The 11,402-nt window shown below is 40.0% G+C and overlaps 1 pseudogene; it reads left to right on the forward strand.

Moving 5' to 3' along the window:
- Positions 1–4,676: 4,676 nt before the first annotated feature.
- Positions 4,677–5,220, forward strand: LOC123787561 (eukaryotic translation elongation factor 1 epsilon-1 pseudogene; annotated as a pseudogene).
- Positions 5,221–11,402: the final 6,182 nt, after the last annotated feature.

Genomic DNA, 11,402 nt, shown 5'->3' on the forward strand with positions numbered 1-11,402 from the left:
TACCAAGGCGTAGTTTTATTGCGTATCTCTTCCCCTGTCCAGTGTTGTTTTCAAAATGATTTTGTCATAATAAATAAATTTGCATTTATCAAAAGATACTTCTCAATTTGATAGCAAACACCATACATTACTGAGTAATCAGAATTTCTTTTTTTTTTTTTTAAGATTTACTTATTTATTTTTAGAGAGAGGCAGAAAGGGAGAGCATGCGGGGGGAGGGGCAGAGGAAGCGAGATAATATCGAGTCGACTCCCCACTGTGCACAGAGTCCAATGTGGGGCACGATGTCACGACCCTGAGATCATGACCTGAGTTGAAATCAAGAGTCAGATGCTTAACCAACTGAGCCACCTGGGACACTGTTAATCAGAATTTCCATACTAAGTTAGCATTTTTGGCCAGAAGCCAAGAAATTTAATATCTTAGTCTCTGAAGTTATTATTCCAGGTAACTTTAATCTGCACTAGGATTTTTGAAGTATTGACGAGAATTCATCCTAGATGGGAACACCACTCTACATGAAATATGCAACATAAGAAAATATGTAGACATGGGACCCACACATTGTCATCCATAATATGGGTTGCCTGGTGCTTTGAGTAAAAGAGGAAAGATTAGGGAAGGGGGGGAAGGGGAGGAGGAGGAAGGGGACTTCTTCTTATACATGATCACCACAAGAAGTAAAACCTGGATGACTAAATTCCCACCAAAAGAACATAGACATGCCATAGACATGGTGAGCTTATTTGCTCACCTATAGCACAGTAGCTGCCAATAAGACAAGTGTGGGAGGAATGCATAAGCTGACCATCGTTTCTGTATTTCTGTTGTGAGGATTCCAAGTGAAGTATTGTGTAATAGTAAGAGCTTAAATTCTGGAGTTAGACCACCTAGGTGCATGTTCCAACTCTACTGCTTCTAGTTCTATGGCTTTAGGTGAGTTATTGAATATCTTTGACCTTCAATTTTCTTTTTTATAAATGGAGACAATGATATCAGTATTAGCAGATATTTATAAGAATGACATACTTTTTGTAAGTTGTCTGGTGCACAGTTAGCAAGACTTAACACTTAATTAGTTTCTTTTAGAACTTGCTTAGAAATCCAAATGTCAAAATGATGTGGGAAACAAAGGAAAGGAAAAAAATGGTAAATTTCCTTACTTCCCACAGCCCACTGGCAAGTCTTTGAAACAGACAGAGTGACAGTCCTCTAGGAACTCAACTGCCTCGATGTTAATACTTTGCTAAGGGCAAAAGGCAATCTTAGCCTGACCCCCAGGATCCTGTAAGTCTACTGTAACATAAAATTTTTTTTGGAAACTTCTTTTATCTCTACCCCCCAAGATATACATTGGCAATCATCCCCCAAACATATGACCCCCAATATACATCTGAAGGGTCTCATGATAAAGGTTTTAGTAGACAGTAATAAATGACCTTTTCCTAACAATAGCTAGCCCCTGAAAGTCCTGGAAACCTTGCTTCCAAAATTTCTTAGAGACTTCTGCAATTCCTAACCCCCTCCCAACTTGAAAGTAAATAATGAGCCACTCCTCACAACCCCAGTGCAGCTCTTTCTGCCCAAGGGTTCTATCCCTATGCTTTAATAAAACCACCTTTTTGCACCAGAGACATGTCAAGAATTCTTTCTTGGCTGTCAGCTCCGGACCCCAACATCTTTCCTACATCAGAAAGACTGCATGGTGGTGTAGAACAATAAATTCAGTCTTCTCTCTTCTCATCATGTCCTAGATGCCAAACTGGCTGGTAATCAAAACCCTAAGGAGAAAGCATATGCTCCAGACACCAGCTTTGTCTTGGCAATGGTCTGCGTTTAACTTGACGGTAAATAGGAGGTGACAGCTGAATCTGGTGTGGAGCTTCCGGGGGGTGGTTTTCCTGGAGGACTTTAACTGGAAGCTCATCTACTGCAAATAAATGATCATTGTTGAAAATACCTGAGAGTAGGGGAGAGAGGGTCTTGCAGAGGAAAGTCCTGGAATTCGTGGACAGGGCTAAAAATAAAAAGTGGGAAATAATGTTGATAGTATATCCTCTTGATGAGATAATCGCTGCCATCTCCACCTCTATTCCACAAGTTTCTTTAGCAATTCCTTTTAATCAGCCATATCTGAAATGGGCACTGTAGAAAATTTTGTCCATGAATATGCTTAAATATATGCTGATCAGCGATAACTCAACCTTAATCTTTGTCGTGTATTTTTGGAGTATTTAAAGTGCTTTCACCTTTACAATTTCATGTTTTCCATATGACCTTTTGAGGAAAGTGGGGTATTATCCCCCTTTTCCATATGAGGAATCTAAAATTAGGCAAGTGGCACAAGGAAACTACCTAATTAATGGTCATGGTTAGTAAGTGGAAAAGACCCCTACCTTCTGACTGAAATTTGAGTCTACTATGTCCTTGTCTTTATATGAAGATTTCCAACTATTTTCTCAGTAGACAGTAATAGTCATGATCCATCCCCTTTTTGGAGAGTTTTTCCTCTGATATTAATTATATTTTCTTACTCAACAGATTTATTTCAGGCCTTGCTGCTTCTAGGGTCACAAGAGACTAACATTTGCTGTTTTTCATCCTGCATAGTTTTGGGAGGATGTTATGGAAAATTGGCAGCATATCACTTCCTTCATCCGGTTTGATCCCAGGCTTTCAGAAGATTGGAGACTTGAACTTCTCATCTGTGAGAGTGAGATGAGGGTTTAATTATTGAACACCTGGTCAGAGTTAGATTTCATTTTTTTTTTTTTCACACCTTACGTCTGTTCACTTCTGATCTTTACTGACCAGGACATAGGCTATAACACAATTGATTCCCTTCCTTTTACCTTCTGGCAGCTGTCAAAAAGAGTAAAATCCACTGGCCTTCACAAGAAACAAAACTCTCTTCTCTGGTACAGAGAGTGTCACATTCCTTCCATGTTACTCAGCATTTTACAGTCACTTTGAGGCATAGAACACCCCCATCCCATTTTTCCCCTTCTCATTTTAAACAGGAAAGCACCTCTGAGAAACCCTTGGGTGAAGAAAAACAATGGCATGAAATCCTACTTAAGGCATCTCATGAAATTTACAACAGCTTTTTGCAAAAACCCCAGTGTTCTCATCCTTTTACTAGTAATTCTATTCAGATATTAACAGCATTTTATTAGTAATCATGTCTATGATTGGTCAAATCACCTCTCTAATATTTCAAAAGGACCAGTTTGGTTATCTCCGTTACAAACTATCACCAAATTTAGTGGCTTATAACAACAGTCGTTCATTTGCTTCTGATTTTGTGATTTGGGCAGGCAAAAGAAGAAGTCATTGGGGTGGTGGTTCTAGTCATCTCTCTTGGAGTCTCTCATGCAGCTGTGGTGGCCTGGAGGCTTGAATGGGGCAGGGATGTTCAAGATGGTTTCTGTACTAAGGGGAAAAGTTATCTCCCAAAATTTCGTGTTTACCCAGAACCTCAGAATGTGATGTTATTTGGAAAAGGGTCTTTGCAGATGTAATTAGCTAAGATGAGATCATGCTGGAGTAGAATGGGCCCTAATTCAATATGAGCATTGTCCTTCTAAGAAGAGAAGAGGGAGAATGCCACATAACAAGAGACAGATATTAGAGTGATGTCACTGTAAGCCAAGGAACCCCGAGGATTGTTGGCAACCATCAGAAGCTGGCAGATGCAAGGGACACATTCTCCCTCAGAACCTCCAGAAGGAGCCAGCCCTGCTGACACACCTTGATTTTGGACTTGTAGCCTCCAGAAATGTAAGTGAATAAATTTTCTATTGTTTTAAGCCACCTAGTTACAGCAGCCCTAGGAAACAAAGACAGATTTACTTGCCTTAGCTGGGATGGCTGGAACGGCTGGGAACTGACCACCCCCACCTCCCTACTCCAGATCCCCACCCCCCTCACATCTCTCTTGGTTTCTTCCTCCATGTGGCCTCTTCACCAGAGTAGCTGGGCCTTTTTATGTGGAAAAGAATGGAAGTGGAAGCTACCAGACATCTTCTGGATTAGGCCGAGAGCTATCACTAGCTCCCTTCTGCCCTGTTCTGCTGGTTAAGGCAAATTGCAGAGCTGGCTCACGTTCAGGAGGAGGAAACAGACTCCACTTGTTGATGGAGGAGTGACAGATATGCGCAGGAATAGAAGGAATTGTTGATGTCCATCTTTGGAGTCAGGCTACAAAGGCTGTAGCTACCTGAATTTTAATGAGTGTTCTATTCCATGATACACCTCTTAGTACAAGTTATTATATAGGCTTAATGAGACTTCTTACACTGATGATCTTCTAAACTTTCAAGTCATGTCTTTGAATGTCAGCCAGCCTACACCTGTGTCGGCCTCTCCCAGCTGGGCAAGCAGAGGTCCAGGGGTCAGGCAGCCCACACTGAGATTCTAGGATCTAGGATTCAGCATGGGAGTGGGTGCAGCTGCCCGTGGGAGAGGTCCTGTGGCATTGCTTGTGTCAGAAATGATTGTTTCCATGAGGTCAGTTCTGACCACAATCCATACCATTCTCCAAACTAGAGCTTATAGGATGACAGTGCCTTTCTGTGAAAGATTATAAATGTTGACACAATTAAGACAATGCATATAACCATGTGAAATAGGAGAAGAAGTTGCTGTACGAATAAAAGTCAACAGCTGAGTCCCCTGCCAAGAGTTCCTGCCGGAAGATGACGGCCACAGAGCTGACGCTGCTGGAGAAGTCCCTGGGGGCTGAGCAAAGGGAACAAACACAGTGCCCATGGTGAGCGCCAGATTCCAGTTCTTCAAGCAAACAATGGTCCAAGTCTACCAGGACTGACTACTATAGCAGCTCATCTTGTCAAGCAGGCCAACAAAGAACATTTGCTTGGGAGCACTGCAGAAGAAAAAGCAATCGTTCAGCAGTGGTTGGAATACAAGGTAACTCGAGTAGACGGACACTTCAGTAAAGATGATATCCACACTCTGTTGAAGGATCTTAATTCCTATCTTGAAGATAAAGTCTACCTTACAGGATATAACTTTACCTTAGCAGATATCCTCTTGTATTACGGACTTCATTGCTTTAGAGTTGACCTGACAGTTCAAGAAAAGGAGGAATATCTTAATGTGTCTCGCTGGTCTTGTCACATTGAGCACTATCCAGGGATTGGGCGGCATCTGTCCATTGTTGTCTTCATCAAGAACAGACTATGTACTAATTCCCACTAGAAGCTATCCATGACCTACAGAAGCATGATCACAAATATTTTAAATGGAAAGCGTATTCTGGATGAGAGAACCAATGTAAATTGATACACAGTCATTCTTTATTTGCTGAAGTTGATGGAATAAACTTACGTCTGAAAAAAAAAGTCAACAGTAGAAACTTGACTTGAGAGTTTTAGAGGGCCCAGGTATTGAACTTGAGTTGGTTTGATTCTAAATCCCTGTACTTCCACTATAAACTGCATAGTCTTTTATGAAGTACTGAAATGTCTGTAGAAGAACTTAAAAGATGGGCAAAAAAAGAAGCTATACCTTAATGTTATTAAGAAATGGAATGACGTTGTAGGGTAGTGCAATATGTCACTTTCTCAGGCTACATAATTTTTTCCCTTAAAATATATTATTAATATCTGACACGTACAAAAGAAGATATGTATTCTACATGTACACAATAATATAGGGGCACCTGGGTGGCTCAGTCAGTTGAGCATCTGACTCTTGCTTTTGGCTCAGGTTATGATCTCATGGTCATGAGATTGAGTCCATGTTGGGCTCCACACTCAGTACAGAGTCTGCTTGGGATTCTCTGTCCCTCTCCCTCTGCCCCTCCTGCTCTTTCTCTCACTCTCTCTCTCGAAAATAAATAAATAAATCTTTAAAATAATAGTAACAGTATAAACGGTGAACTCACACCTCATTGAAGAAGTAGAACATTGACAACATCATTGCATCAAACTTCTTCCCCTTCTCCATCTAGAAGATCTCCATCCTGGGGCACCTGGCCGGCTCAATTAGAGGAGCCTGTGACTCTTGATCTTGGAATCGTGCGTTTGAGCCCCATATTGGGTGTAGAGATTACTTAAATAAATAAAACTTAAAAAAAATAGAAGATCTCTATCTGATCTTTAGCCACAATTCTGAATTTTGTATGTATCATTGCCTTGGCTATTAGGCAAACTAGATCTTCAGGTTTGAATTAAAAGGGAGAAATCTAGCTTGGCTCCGAGTTAACTCCAAAACAATTTTCTGGTTATTAGCATATTAACTCATCTGCTTTTTGCACATCCAATAAAAGTGTGGCAGTGACACCTACATGATGAGCAGCCTCTAGAAGCAGTAGTGATTTCATGAGGACTGCTGGGTTTGCAATAATGCAGTAATGTTCACCATATGTAGCAGCTTCCTTCTTCTGGTCTTCCACAGGCACTGTGAGCCCAGGACACTTTCAGAGAACTTCCTTCTCATTCTGCTGTTAAATTGCATCTCTTTATCATCTTCTCCTTGGGTGTCTGGGTCAGCTGTACTCCAGCTTGCATCCGTAGCTTCTAGAAGACTGGGGAGTCTAAAGAGTGTCAGGCCTGAAAATGTGACAGCCATGGGGCTATACCAGCAGAATTGTGTGAAGTAATTTGCATAATCTGTTTTCCAAGAAAATCAAAGCAGCATGGAAAAAATTTTTCAGGAATATGCAAAATCTCAAAGGTAAACAGTCCACCTGGGACATATTTGCTGTTGAGTTACTTCAGGGGTGTATAAATCATGCAAATTCTGTTATGATCACTTTCATTGCAGCCAAATACATTTTTTTTTCCACTCGGAGAGTTTTTAATTTCATTTCCCTTTTATAAAAGTAAAATGATATGCACATGGGCTTTTTGTTGTTGTTGTTGTGCGGAAGATTTAATATAAAGTGCACTATTACCTTCTTTCCCATCCCCAGTACAATTTCCTAGAGTCAGCCACTTTCAGTAGTTTTCATTTCTAGTTTTTCTGGTGGCCTCCTGAATATCCTTAAATAATATGCAATGCCTTGAGTGTTTATTCACTCATCCTTATTGAATTTTGTTATTCCATTTTTTCTAATGGCTGCAACTGCACGCTCTCTAACCTCATAACTTATTACTCTCCCCCACTGAGGGACATGCCCGCTCCTCAAACATATCAGGTTTACTTCTGCCTCCGTTTCCTTGCCCTTGCTGTTCCCACTGCCTGGAATGCATTTCCTCCAGATATGCCCATACCCCACTCCCTCTAGTCTTTACTTCATCGACATTTCAAGAAGACAGAGCTGGCATTGAAATCCAGAGCCCCCACTCCCAATGTGCTATTACGTCCTCAAGCCAAGGTTGTTAATACTGTATTTTGTTCTATATGTACATTAAAATCTTCCGAGTGGATTCTTAAAGTTTGAAAATGAATATCTGTTTTTACACTCTATTCTAGGATTATTTTTGGGGGGCAGGGTCCCAAGTCATGATTTTTTACCAATCAGAGGAGACTTTCTAGATGCTTCTTTCCTTTGTGCCCAACTTGGTTTCCTTCCCTTTCTGATCCTGGAGGCTGGTGAGACTGTAGTCAGTCAGAGCTGGTCTTTCCTTCACTGAAATGACCCATGGTGGTCCCTCTCCTATACTCTTAGCTGTTATGGATTTATTCCTTTACTGCCATTTGGTTGGTATCTCAAGTATAGTGGGAAGCATGGCAGAAAGGAGAAGAACAATGGAGGGAAAGCTTAAACTGGAAGCCCCCAACAAATGGAGTTTTTGAAATTTTATTTCAAAATGAGACTCTGGAGGAGTGCCTGGGTGGCTCAGTCGGTTAAGTGTCTGCCTTCGGCTCAGGTCATGATCTCAGGGTCCTGGGATTGAGCCCCACATTGGGCTCCTTGGTCAGTGGGGAGCCTGCTTCTCACTCTCCCTCTCCCCCTGCTTGTGCTCTCTCTGTCAAATAACTAAATAAAATCTTTAAAAAAATAAAATAAAATAATTAAAAAATAAAAGGAGAATCTGGAACAAAAAAGGGAGGGAGAGAACTAGCATTTATTGAATAGCTTCCCACGTGCCAGACACTGAAATAAGTACTTTTCCCATCTCAGCTGATGGAAACTTCATGACAGTCTGAAAGGCTGAAGGGTCTCATGGTGGAATGAGAGAGGGATTTTAGACACTCGAAACCTTTTCTTCATACCACTTTGTAATGTTGGGGACCCTCCACTGCTCTCTCACAAGGGTGATTCAGATCAAAAGACTTAGGGTAAATATAGTCTGGGGACATTGAGGCATATGGACTCCTTGAGGAGAAAACTTGGCTTTTGCTGACAGCCTCCTGGATTATCTACCAGCTTGTGGGCAAGCAGTCGCTTTGCATCTCTCAGTGTTATAACCCCAGACAGAAGCCATATGGCCTTATGCTTACTATCATGAAGGGATATTTAGCTTTTATTTTTGAGGGATAGAAAAGAGTAAATGATGGTAGAGCACATTTTAAAAGTGATGAAAATTGGTAGAGTACATCCATGTACTTCCAAACCCCAATATTTTCTGAAATAATTGTATAAAGTGATTAATTTATATATCTCTAAAAGGAGCCTCAGGGTGACTAATAATGCACACACAGTTAGAGTTCATTAGATTAGACACTGTTCACATTTTTATATAAAATATAAAATAGACTAAAAAGACTTGCAAAACCCTAAAAATAAAGCCAGGCTCTTGAATTCCTAACAATATTCTGAAAATTCCTAAATGTAGCTTTGATTAAATTCGGTACATGGGGAAAGATTTCCCAAACTGCCTGACTTTTTTTTATTTTTAAAGATTTGATTGATTGATTGATTGATTGATGAGAGAGAGAGAACACAAGTGGGGGGAGAGGGGCAGAGGGAGAGGAAGAGGGAAAAGCAAACTCACCACTGAGCAGGAAACCTGATGCAGGGCTTGATCCCAGGACCCAAGGCAGATGCTTAACTGACTGAGCCACCCAGGCATCCCCTGACTTTTTTTTTTTTTCAATTTTTATTTACTTGTTTTTGTATTCAAGTATAATTAACATACAGTGTTATATTAGTTTCAGATGTACAATATAATGATTCAACAATTCTATACATTTTTCAGTGCTCATCAAAGTGTGTACTCTTAATCCCCTTTATCTATTTCACCCATCCCTCCACCCACCTCCCCCTCTGGCAACCACCAGTTTGTTCTCTGTATTTAAGAGTCTGGGTTTTTGTTTGTCTCCTTTTTTCTTTGTTCATTTGTTTTGTTTCTTAAATTCCCCATATGAGTGAACTCTTATGGTATTTGTCTTACTAACTTATTTCACTTAGCATTATACCCTCTAGGTTCATCCATCCTATTGTAAATGGCAAGATTTCATTCTTTTTTATGGCTGAATCATATTCTATTGTATATATGTATTGTATCTTATTTATCCATTCATCTATTGATGGATACTTGAGTTACTTCGTTATCTTGATTATTATAAATAATGCTGCAATAAACATAGGGGTTCAAGTATCTTTTCAAATTAGTGTTTTCATTTCTTTTGGGTAAGTACCCTGTAGTGGAAATTACTTGATCATATGGTAGTTCTATTTTTAATCTTTTGAGAAGCCTCCATACCTCCAGACTTCCTGACTCTTTCTTTCCATTAGGACAAGTTAGGATGGAAAAGGTCTTGCCTAAGACACAGCTGGAACTGTAGGAACAGAAACTGGTATATTTCAAAAACCCTTTGGGCAGCTGCAGAATTACATTTTGTAGCAAACACATTAAAATAACTTCCAATCCATGTGTTATGGGAAAAATGAATCACTTCTGTGCTGTCTTCAGAAATTCAAATTAAGTCATTTTTCAAAGGGAAAAGAAGTTGCAGAAATGCTAAGGTTGACTACCTCCCGATAAGCTCTATTCCCAAGCAGACAAGTGTATTGGAATTACTTTAAGAAGGTTGTCAGCTTTTCCTTGTTTGGGTCTAAATGAACTCCTAATATAAAAATGTTCCTGAATTAGACCTTGGCAGTCCCCTGCTTACAGATGGATTGAGTTCCCCAAATTGGATTCTAACCCAGTTGTTAGGAAATAAGAATACATTTTGCAGTGAAACAATGTTATACATGATGGTTAGAGTCCCAGGCCAGCCCATAAAACTCTATTTAACTCCCAATGTTCTAAAAAGAATATTATAGGGGTGCCTGGGTGGCTCTTTTGGTTAAGCATCTGACTTCAGCTCAGGTCATGGTCTCGGGGTCTTGGGATCAGGCCCCATGTTGGGCTCCATGCTCAGCGGGGAGTCTGCTTTGCCCTCTTCTTCTCCCTCTGACCCTCCCCCTTAAATAAAATCTTATTTAAGATTTTAAATAAAATCTTAAAAAAAATAAAAAGAATATTATAGACCAGTGTTTTTCAAATCGAAAGCCTCAACCAATTAGTGGGTCATAAAAGCAACTTAGTGAATGGTGACAGGCTTTTAAAAATAAGAACAGACTAGAATGGAAGAGAAAAATATCAGAGCACGTTGCATGAGATAAGGGTAGGTATTGTTTCATGGAACTCCTGTTTCAGATATGTGTATAGTGTGTATATGATACTGGGTAACAATGCAAATAAATGTTTTACTGTGGTCTAAGTCCAAAGAAAATTCGTGTAGGATTGCAATAAGCCATGTCTCCCTGCAGGACATGTTCAGAGTCACAACTCTGGGCATCAGGATTACATTTCTGCAGATAGCTTGGATTTCAAGTGATTTAAACTAACTTCTGTTAAGCAGGAAGATGTGTGTGTGTGCGTGTGGTATGTGTGTGTGTAGCTCTTGAATGAGAAACTGGGGTACCTGGGAAGGAGATGAAGAGTAGGAGTAATGTGTACTGGTGGAGTGGGAAGTGATGACTGGGATTCCCAGGTGGGAGTTGACAAGTTTTTTGTGCTACTTGTGAGCTAAAAATAGTTTTTACACTTTTAAAAAAGTGTTACAGAAAGAAGAATAAAATACCATATGTGGCCAGCAAAGACTAAAATATTAACTATCTAGCCTTTTACAGAAAAAGTTTGCAGAACCCTTTATTCTAGGGGAACAAGGAGCAAGTAATTGTTAGGACTCTGAATGAAAGTAAGAAAAACCCAAAGTGCACTCCAAGCACAAGCCAGAGGATAATGATATATCTTCACCTAGTGAAACTACAAAAGATCAAGAATAAGGATAAATCTTAAAAGTTCTCAGTGGGAAAAGATGGAGTTCTAAAGGAAGTGACTGTCCGGCTAACAGCTGACTTCTCACTAGCCAAGATAGAACAGAAGCGAAGTGTTAGAAAAAATACTTCAACCTGGAATTTTAGGCCAGGTAAGTCATCTTCCAAGATTGAGAGTCAAATCATTGGTTTTAACAATTTGTTTTGTTTTTTGGGGTTT

The sequence above is a fragment of the Ursus americanus genome, chromosome 19, assembly GCF_024610735.1.
Source record: "Ursus americanus isolate L20-20 chromosome 19, mUrsAme1.1.p, whole genome shotgun sequence".
NCBI lineage: Eukaryota > Metazoa > Chordata > Mammalia > Carnivora > Ursidae > Ursus > Ursus americanus.